Source organism: Vitis vinifera, chromosome 19 (assembly GCF_030704535.1).
Source record: "Vitis vinifera cultivar Pinot Noir 40024 chromosome 19, ASM3070453v1".
Classification (NCBI taxonomy): domain Eukaryota; kingdom Viridiplantae; phylum Streptophyta; class Magnoliopsida; order Vitales; family Vitaceae; genus Vitis; species Vitis vinifera.
In genome coordinates this window covers 22,485,083-22,497,240 of record NC_081823.1, presented here as the reverse complement: position 1 = coordinate 22,497,240, position 12,158 = coordinate 22,485,083, and positions in this window count along the sequence as shown.

Here is a 12,158-nt window from a genome sequence, read left to right as displayed (position 1 = left end):
TTTGTGAATCATGTCTAGAAGGAAAGAATGACCAAATTATCTATTACTGGAAAAGGTGCAAGAGCCATAGGTGTTTTAGATCTAATACATATTGATATATGTGGTCCATAAAATCAAAATAAAATCATATCCAATTTGTGAATCATGTCTAGAAGGAAAAAATGACCAAATTATCTTTTACCTAAAAAGGTGAAAAAGCCATAGGTGTTTTAGATCTAATACATACTTATATATGTGATTCATAAAACCATGCATCAAGAGGAGGATATTCTTATTTTATTTTATTTTATTGATGATTATTCAAGTTATGGATATATCTATCCCATGAAACATAAAAGTGAAGCTTTTGTGAAATTCAAAGAATTTTGCAATGAAATTGAAAAACAAAAGGGTAGATGCATCAAATTTCTTAGATCTGATAGAGGATGACAATATATCTTCGATGAGTTTAAGAATTATTTAATAGATAATGGGATTATATCTCAACTCACACCTCTAGGAACACTACAACATATTGGCGTTTCAGAAAGAAGAATTTTACTTTATTAGATATGGTACGATCTATGATGAGTATGGAAGATTTACCTTTATCTTTTTGTGGTTATGTATTAAAGATTGCAACCTATTTATTAAATAGAGTTCTAATTCAGTTCCAAAAACCCCATATGAATTGTGAACCGGCAAGGAACCAAGTGTAAAACATTTAAAAATATGGGGTTGTCATGCACATGTTAAGAAACAAAATGCAGACAAGTTGGAACCTAAAACGAACAAGTGTTTATTGTTGGTTATCAAAATGAGACAATATTTTTATGACCCTCATAAACAAAAGGTTTTTATAAATAGAAATGCATTGTTCTTAGAAGAAGATTTTACAGTTGATCATAACAAGAATAATAAGATTATTCTTGAAGAATAAAATGAATATTTAATGAAAGATTCTCATGTAGAAAACTCAAAGCAATCCTCCTAAGCTTGAGAAGTCAATGGCTCAAATTCGAAAGAGTAATAGGATCTCACATCCTTCTGTTAGATTAAGTTTTTTGAATGAAGTTTTCACAATGATTTCATAAGAATGTGAAAAAATCTTTATTCTTATGAAGATATTATGTTAGACATAGATAAAAATAAATGGATTGATGTTATGAGAACAGAGATGGACTTAACGTGTTTCAATGATGTTTGGACTCTAGCTAACCCTTCTATTAGAATTAAAACAATTGGTTGTAAATGGGTCTATAAAAGAAAAAGGGGTTTAGATGGGAAGGTAGAGACCTACAAGGCAAGACTAGTGACGAAAGGCTATAATCGAAAGAAAATCATTGATTATGATGAAACTTTTTCACTAGTAGTAATGCTTAAGTCCATAAGAATCATATTAGCAATTGTTGCATACAATGATTATGAAATATGGAAAATGGACATACAAATAGTCTTCTCTAATGGATATCTTGCAAAAGAAACCTACATGAACCAACTGAGGGCTTTATATCTAAAGGGCAAGAACACAAAGTATGAAAGCTTAAAAAATTCATTTATGGTTTAAAACAAGCTTCAAGTAGTTGGGATATTCGATTTAATGAAGTTACCAAAATGTTTGGCTTTATTCAAAATCAAGATGTAGCTTGCGTATATAAAAAGGAACAAGCAGGTGCAATTACATTTTTAGTTTTGTATGTTGATGATATTTTATTGATTGGAAATGACATTGGAATGTTATCAACAACAAAACTATGGTTGTCTAACCAATTCTCCATGAAAGATTTGGGCGAGGCATCATATATACTTGGTCTTAAGCTCTATAGAGATAGGAGCAATAGATTATTGGGATTGTCCCAAACTACTTACATTGAGAAAATATTAACCAAGTACAACATGTAAGATTGTAAAAAGGGTCTTTTTCCTTTTCAACATGGAATTTTTCTTTCCAAGAAAATGTCACCTCAAACAAATGAAAAGTTTGAAAGAATGAAAAATTGTCCATATGCTTCTACAGTGGGTTGTTTAATGTAGAACTAATATGGCTCAGGCAACGGGTGAGGTAAGTAGGATTCAATCTAATCCTGGAGAAATACATTAGACAACAGTTAAAAACATTTTTAATTATCTTAGACAAACAAAACATCATTGTTTAGCATTTGGAGGCAGTCTTTTAAAAGTTGAAAGATACACCAATCCTGATTTCCAATTAGATCCAGATAATAAAAATTACTTATATTATATAAAAATCATCTTAATAATAGAGATTATGAACAATGAGATATGATTTCTAATTTCCTTATAATCTTCAAATATGTTCACAACTTATAAGCTTGTCATGGACAACATGCTTACATAGACTCATCCATTCCCAGAGGTTGCAAATTAATGGTGAAAGCACTTTGCATAACACTTTCAGCAGCATGACTCTGAGTGGTGACAACAATTTTACTCCCTTCAGCACCAACCATCAACAAAGCTTTCAGCTGATCCCACTTCTCAAAATCAGCTGATCCCATTACAAAATATTCTTTTTTTTTCATGGAACCAAAACAGACGGTCTTATGTTGTAAAAATATTAAGATAAAATGTCAATAAAAGAAAATAGGAAGAAAAATTAAAATTGATTAATTATTTTATAAAAAAATTTAAACTCATCTCTTTATTTTTTATATAAAAATTAAATAATTTAAAAATATATAAAATTTTAATTAAATTCAACTATATTTTATATTTTATTATAATTTTTCACTAATAAATTAAATAAAAGAAATTTGTTCTAAATATGTGTTTCTTATTTCAGTAATTCCTTGAAACCAAGCGTTGTTAGAATAGTAGGTTAACTAAAAAAAAATATTTTAGAAATAGGCTCACAGTGGAAGAATTGTTAACTGATTATCGAATGTCAACCATATGACAGGCAACTCCATTCAATTAGTCTCTCTTTTCCTTCACTTTTATAATTCCATTCTTACTTACATCACTATATATACATATATAGTGATTAACTGAAGAAAAAAAAAAATCTATTTGCATTCCTGGACTAGAGTACGTGATCATTTTTAATAAGTGTTTGTATAAAAAGAATTTAAAATAAGGTGAGATATTAAGAGGTTGTTTGACAGAGATTTTAAAAATAATTTTCTGTTTTTAAAAACAAAAAATAATTTTTAAAAATTCATAATTGTTTTTTATTTCTAGTTTTTAAAGACAAAATGAAATAGAGAATAACTTTTAGAGAACAAATACAAGTTGTTTTCACTAGTTTTTAAAAATAATAAAAAAATACAAACACTTTATTATTTCTCTTCTACATCAAATTATTATTTTTTATCTATTTTTTCACTAAACAAATTAATTTCAAACTAAACAATATTTAATGTGTTGAATTTATTAATGAGTCTATGAATTTTTAAAAATAATTTAAAACTTAAATAATAAAGTCATTAATACAAAAAATTTATGAACAAAAATTGGTTTAAAACAACTCTATTGTTTTTCTTTTACATAAAATTATTATGTCCTAATTTTTTTTTTACTAGGCAAATGAACTCTAAATTAAATAAAACTTAATATATTGAATCCATGAACAAGTCTAATAATTTTTAAAAATAATTTAAGACTCAAATAATTAATAAACTTATTAATACTATACATTTATATATAAAATTTGGTTTATAATGACTCTATTATTTTTTATTTTTTATTTTTGAGCATAAATATATTTTTATAATTTTTTTTACATCTATATATATATATATAACTATTTATCCTATACATATAACTATTTTTAAAAAAAAAATATCACTAGGTAAATAGATTATAAATTAAGTAAGACATAATCAATAATTTAAATTCTATAATAAATCCTTTAATTTTTAAGAATAATCTACAATTAAAAAAATGGATCCAATTAATTATAGATTAAATCAAAACATTTTAAAATATTATATTCAAAATTGAGTACTAAATGTGTGGATATGTAATAAAAAAACTTTGCTCATTTTATATGTTAAAAAAGTAAAACTTTATTCATTATTCATTTTAAATAAAATATTATTGATAATTAGTATTATTCATTTTTAATAAAAAAAATACAAAGATGTTAATATCCTTATGTTTCTAACATAGAATAAAATAATATATTTTCTACTAAAAATATAATTTATGATTGAATTATAATATTACTATTTATGTTTTACTAAAAAATATTTATTTTTTTAATTTACTTGTAATTACAAAATTATTTTCATTTTAAATAAGACTTCAATTAAATTTAATTAATTAATATTATATAAATTGAATTTAAAATGTTTTTACAAAAATAAAAAATAAAAAAAAATATATCCCAACAAGTCTTTTTCTTTTTTATTTTTAGTTTGTTGGTTTTCAAGGGTTATTTATTTATGCTTATTCAAGGGCTATTTATTTTTATAATTTCATGTTGATCAGTCAATTTAGTGCTCTTCTTATGATTGTACCCTCTTTAACAAGACTAACTGTAGTCTCTTCATTAGTAACCAATATCCAATATTGTGTTTTTCTTTATGTCAGTCTCTTCTAGAGGAATATATATATATATATATATATATATATATATCATGTTTCAAGACTTTGAATATAGATCTATCATGTTTTAAGATTTTGACTATACAGATCTATCATGCTTTAAGCATATCTTACATTCATTTGCCACTATAGTGGCCGATTCTCGTACTAGGACATCAATTTATCACACTATAGTGAGTTTTATATTTATTTGTTGTAGTATTAGTTAATTATCCTTTAGGGACATTAACTCATACTCAAAATTTCATATCATTCTTTTGAAATCAGCTTATCTCCCCCTTAATGACAAGAAAATTGCCTCAGTAAATTAGAAATTTGCATAACGAATAATTATACCCTTCAAGGGCTCAAATATATCAATCACTAGTTAAAGAAACTTTTGGTTCTTTAATAGATGCCCAAATGACATTTTAAAGAGTTGATGCATCATTGTTTACTAGACCAAGTTGGTCATCTTTGATTCTTCTAGATTTGATAGAATGCAAAGTGTCATTAATATGGATTCATGTGCCACTAATGACATAGTATGAACTCATATGAAGCTTTCAACCAAGTTTTCATAACTTGATATATATGGTAATGACATCAATTATTGCCCATGTCATTATACAAGAGAAACATCGTATAATATATTTATTAAGCAATTGATATTATGTATAAATAAAATATTGACATGCATTAGCAAATATGATATGTAATATACTAAATAAAAAGACACAACATAAGAAAACAAATATCCTAGGTGAGGATTTAATAATAAATATTTTTCATCACTAATCAATCAATCAATTTTACTATTAGGATTTTCAAAGAATGTTATAATAATTTAGGTTAAATATGTTGACCTTCCATCTACTAATCTTTTTATTCTAATTCTAGTAATATAGAATGAAATGTTTGATTGTACAATTAGTACACATAAAAGATTGTTACATGTTTAACCCTTATCAATCATTTTCTTATCACATATGGTAGGTTTATTCTTCAAACTTGTTTTATTTTTTATTTTATATTATTATTTTTACCATGTTACCACTTTTGGTGGTAAGGTGTGAACTTCGTTTTAGAAAATAATGACCATCATTAGTTAAAAAGTTATTAAATAGATTTAGATCACATCCTAGTCTATGATCATATAATAAGTCAAACAAATATTATATTTTGATTATATTAAAATTGAGAAAACAAATGCTATGTTTAGTTAAGAAAAACACCCAAAAGGGGGGGGGGGGGGGGGGGGTGAATTGGGTTTTTAAAATTTTTTCAATCACAACAAATTAAAACAAAATACAAGCAAAGTAAAGAGATAGAGTTTAGAAAATTCAAACTCGGTTTATAGTGGTTCGGCACTTCCTTGCCTACGTCCACTCTCCTCAATCTCCTAACCGAGTGAGGGTTCCACTAACTTGAAACTTCAACCAAGCTTCCAATCTTCTTACGCTTGGATTCCGGCTCCAATGAGCTCTTACACAACCTCTTCAAGATTCAACCCTCTTGAAGGCTTTAATACTCAGATTGTTACAAGATATAATCACTCAACCTAGCTTAAAGATGGCTCAAATACAAGACAAAGCTAGGATGACAAACAAAAGTGCACTAAAGGATATGCAAGTGGTGATTTAATGCACAATGAAAGAATTGAGAGCTTTTTGATCAATAACTGGTAGGTAGGCTTTGAATGCAAGTGTTCTATTCTCAATAAATGAAGTGGAGCTCTCAATTTATAGGTTTCTAAGCTCGGGAGTCAAAAACAGCAAAAGGCAACCTCGTCTGGTCGATCTAGGGGTCGACCGGTTCACTAGCCGTTGAAGCATTTAATGCATGACAGGTTACCGTTGCCTCAATCGGTCCTCGACCGGACCTCGACCGGTAAAGGAATCACCTCGATTGGGAAGAGAAGACTACTGGGAGAGAAAGAAGGTTTTTGACCTTCCTCGACTGGTCCTCGACCGGATGACCACAACCGGTCAACCGGTTCCTTAACCGGTTGGCCATAGCCTCGATTGGTTGAGCCTTTTTGGCCCCGAAAAACCTATTTTTTTATTCCTTTCTTTTTTAACACTTAGGCAAGGTCTTTAGGTAAATTATTAAGCCAATTTTGAAACATTTTGCGTAAGGTAAATTAGTTAAAAACTCGGGCTTTAATGAAATCGACATTTTAAAGAATAAACCGAGTTTTCTAAGATGCATGAAACGTATGAAAATCCTAAGTGCACTCATGCATTCATCTTACATTAGTTTCCTATGATCACAGGTCTTCCAAGCGTGTCGATCTTTTATCCATTTGGTCATTTGATGAATTTTCGAGTTTATACCTGAGATTCTTAAACATTTAAACCAATTAGTCACTTAACCATGATTTGTTATCATCAAAACCCGATTAGGAGAACCCTTGGGCTAACAAAAATTATATACAATAACAAGCTAAACAAAGAATTAAAAATATTTAAGTAAATGTATAAATGTGAAACACTTGTAACTACGCATTTTCATGAAACATGAACACTATTTTTAAAAATAAATATTATTTATCTAGTGTTGTTATTGCTTCATTTTCAAAAGTGATTTAATTTCTTCAAAGCATAAAATTTATAGTTCTAAATATTTCAATCTTTATATCCAATAGAAAGAATATTAATGATACAACATAATCCAAATCAAAGAAAATAAATCAATAATTCAATTCTTAAAAAAAAAAATCATATTTCATAATTTCAAGCTATGAAAATATATAGACTATCTTTGGTAACTGTTTTTAAAAACAGTTTTTGAGAACAATTTTTGAAAATTGTTCTCAGATGTTTTGTAGAACAAAAGTCTATTTACAAACTTAAAAAGTTTTTAACATATTTTTAATATTTTAAAATAATTTTTAATCATTCTACATGTTTGTATAATTATTTTTTAAAATAACCCTTAAAAAACAAGTGAAAACAACTTAAAATGTGTAAAAGATATTATCTAAAAACACCTTATTTTATGTTTTTAAGAACATAAAATAGAAAACGATTTCCTAATTATCAAATATGTTTTCCTTTTTTTTTAAAAAAAATAGCAGAAAATTGTTCAAAAACAATTACCAAATAAACCCATAAAATTCTTGTAACTATAGGTATAAGTGAAACAATAATTTTATATCATAATATTTACAAAAAATTTTGTTACACATAATATATATTGCTTCATATATATGGCTTTATGTCATAAATTTTCTATATGGCTTCTAGCCATGGCTCTTAGCTCTGGGAAATTATATTATATATATAAAATAATAATCTCTATAGTTTCCATTTATAGGAAATATATATTTGCTTTCATAAAGCTTCAAACTATGAAAATATTTTACATTTTTTTTCAAGATATAAGAATATATAAAAAAATTTCCACATACTTTTAGGCTATAAGAATATGTAAATAAATTATTTTATAGATTTAGATTATAATAATATACAAATTATTTTTCATATAGCTTGAAACAACTAAAATAATTGTTATATAACTTTTAATGATAAGAATATATAAAAACATATACTTACCTTCTCTACATAACTAAAAGTGATGTAGTATAATAAAATAACTTTATATTTTTTTCTACATAAGTTGATCATGAGCAACAATATTTTCATATTATCATAAAGTAAAATATTTACCATAAACTCAAGAAACTAACATAATAATTAGGTAACATTAAAATAAATAAATAAAAAGAAGTGAAAGAATAAATTTGTCATAACTTCTAGATATGGATAATTTTATTACGATAAAATGAAAATTTTGCATATCATTACGTTATGAAATATTCTCTATATAAAATTTTATAAAATTGTTGATTGACAATTTAGTTTTATATAACTTTTATACCATAGTTAGAAATTCTCTATATAACTTTGGGATATAAAATTTTTTATTAACAATTTTACTTTATATAACTTCTATTTAAACAAAAAAAAAATAGAAATTGTTTACATTGGTTCTACTATGAAATAATTACCAATATAAATTATTTTTTTAAATTGTTTTTTAGAGTTTCTAATAGCAGGAAATCCTCCACTGATGATAGGAAGATATCTTCTGCTGAAATCAATAATAAATCCTCCATTGAAATCAGCAAGAAATCCTCCACCAAAATCTCCATTTGACATTCAAATGTATATTCCACCTATGCATTTATCTCTCCTTATATTCTGCATTGATCCTTGTCAATATTCTCTCCATTTTGTTCCATTTTTGTAGACTTAACAAAGGCTGCTCTCTTGTATATATTTATTGTCAATGAAATATAATATGCAGATTCTTTGAAATATCAAAACCATTTTTAGTTTAAGAAAATTTCCATATAGCTTCTAGCGGTACCAAATTAAAATATTAACATTTTCAAATTTCTAGTTCAAGCATAGAAAATATGCCTTACATAGCTTTTGGCTATGAAAAAAAATTCTATATAGTTTTTATCTATACATTATGTTTTATATATTTTAATATAACAAAAATATACAAATATATATATATATATATATATATATAGCTTCATGTTATGAAATATTCATCGTATATGTTTTAGTTATATAATTTTGTTTTGTATAACTTTCAATTATATGATATAATTAAAAGGAATTAGAAATTATATACATAACTTCTGTTTATGTCTTTGTAACTTTGTAATTTCCCAAATAATTTTTGGAAATGGGGATTTTAGATATTTTTCATAATTTTTTACTATAAATATTTTCTACATTATATTTGCACATATTTTTGTATTTAAATAAGAAAAATGAATAGAAAATAAAAATAAAAGTAAAATTTTATCATGTACCTTTTAAACAAGAAAAAATAGATTCTGCAACAATCGGAGGGGAGAAATTTCTGCAACAATCGCCAAAAAATCTACGATATATTGGCTCTTGGCAATAAATTCCCAATATAATGGGAAAAAGGGCAAAAAAAAAAAAAAAGATGAAAATCGCCGATATTTTGGCAAAAAAGATATTTCAGCGATTTTTCGGTCGGTAAACTTGGGTTAACACGCTACAGTGCACTGCTACGACCACCAGGGCAAGCTTACCTTTGTTAAATAGATTGCACTTAAAATATATATTCAAAGTCATCTTGTAAAGAAAATTTTAAAAGAATATTTTAGAGCGCAAATTAAATATAATTATCTTATAATTAAATACAAAAACTTCTTTTAATTGATTACCAAAAATAAAAAAATTATCATAATAATTTTCTTCATAGTGTTTTCAATATCATTAATGAATTAATTAAATATTAAAAAATTGTACATATGTCATAATTTATTTTATATTATTTAATACAATTGAATTAAATGGATCCTAATTTTAATATTAATATATATTTTTAAGTTAGACATATTATAATCAAATATCATAATATTATTATGAAATAATATTTGATATAATTTAATAATAAATGTATACTTATAAAATTCATATTTTTATCGATGCATACGATATTATTATCAAATATGATAAATCATATTATACATATATCAAATTCTTTAATAAAACAACTTTAAAATATCTATTATACTTTTAATTACATTTTTATGAAGTTTTTCTTGTATTTTTATAAATTTTGATCAATTTTAGGTTTATCGATATTTTTTTCCAAAATATCCGTCGATATAGCTCCGATATATCCGTAAAATCAAAGTACCGATATATCCGTGATTACCGATATTTTCATCATTGTCTTCCACAAACACTTTTCTACAAGAGTTTATAGAAGTTTTCTTTTGTAGAGATTTTCATGCTAGTAATCTATTAGAAATAAAAGGAATAATGAAGAAAAGAAATAGAGAAGAAATAAAGTTATATAAAAACTCTAAGATCTGATTTTCATTGATCCATATGTCCTATTTATAGGAGTTAGAATCAAATATAATATTTAATTCCTTACTAGAAATAACAAAAGTTTTTATGGGTAACTTTGTGGTCATTCACAATTATTAGTGTATAATTATAATATATATTAAAATTTAAATAGTAAATAAGACAATATTTTAAGATAATAATAAAAAAAAGTAAAAATAAATTTATATATCTTTTAAAAAAATAAAAAAAAAGTATATAATAATATAATTTGATTGTTTTTATTAAATATCTAAAAAAATGAATATAATTATATAACATAATATACATTATAAATATTATAAAAACATTAATTCAAGCTTAGATTAGACTCAAGTTGTTCGAACCTTGGTCCCATCCCAATTAAAATTAAGTTTGGGTTGAAAAATTTTAACCCAAGTTCAACTTAAGTATTGAAAATATTTGTCTAAGGCTAATCAAATGTTGTGTTGGGTTCTTATTGTGTTGGGTCTATTAGAATTAAAATACTCTAATCCTATTTTACAAAAATGACAGTAAATGAATGTGAAAAATTGAAGTACAAGAACATATGAGATTTATAGTGGTTTACTTTCGATATGAGAGTTACGTCCACTTGCAGCTATTGCAGATTTTCACTATGATGAAATGGAGAATACTTGAGAATCATAAAACACCTCTCACCCTCTAGATTACTGGAGATTTGCTTTTTATATTTTTTTTCTCTCTCAATACACTAATCTAACCAAGACAATTACCCTAAACATAATATAATTAAGGTAACCAAATTACATGTGTGAAATCCCTAAAATACCTCAACAATTGTCCAGTCTGCACCCTTCAACCCCTAAGAAGGGAGAGGGGGGCCTTCCAACCCCCACGTCAACCTTATCTTCAACCCCTAAGAAGGGAGATGGGGGCCTTCCAACCCCCACGTCAACCTTATTATGAAGGTCGATCCTCGTGTTGTCTCTGTGTAGGGTTAATCTAGATTAGGATGATCATTGTCAGGATAATAATTAGACTCCAAACACCTTAAGACGGTTAACCAATCCAAATTACACCTTTACTATAGAGATGAGAAATTATTTTCTTATTTTCAACTTTTTGAAAATATTTCTTTCAAAAACAAATAATTTTAAAAACATTTGTAAAAATACACTGCTTTGTGCTATAGAAGCCATTGAAAGTGACTTGACGAGGAGAATTGAATGGGTGAAATAATGTATTTAAAATATTTTGTATTTATAAATAATACATTTAAAGAAAATGATAAGTGCTTTTATATATATATATATATATATATGATTTATTGATTGAAATTAATTAATTTTTTGTAACATATGTGTTTATAATGATTTTCTTATATTTTAAAAATAATATTATCTTCTTCACCTTACGGATTTAATTTATTTGCAAACTTCTTATAATAATTTATTTTTTTCATTATTATGATTTTATAGCATCACAAAATTGTTCGATGCATGTAGAACATGCAATTGCATTTAGAAATGGATTGTATGAATTTGTTTTAAAATTTTGTTTTTTAGGTTTTGTTAGTCCAAGGTGTCCCTAATTGAGTTTTAAGGATAATAAAATAAGATCAATGATATTAATGGTTCAATCAAGTTAATTGTTTAAGATTTTCAAGAAATTAAGGCCAATTCAAATCAAATCAATAGATAACCTTATTTAATAAAGATTTGATCACGTTGAAGACCTTTGATAGAGACAATTGTAAGATTGATTTTGTTGGTGTAC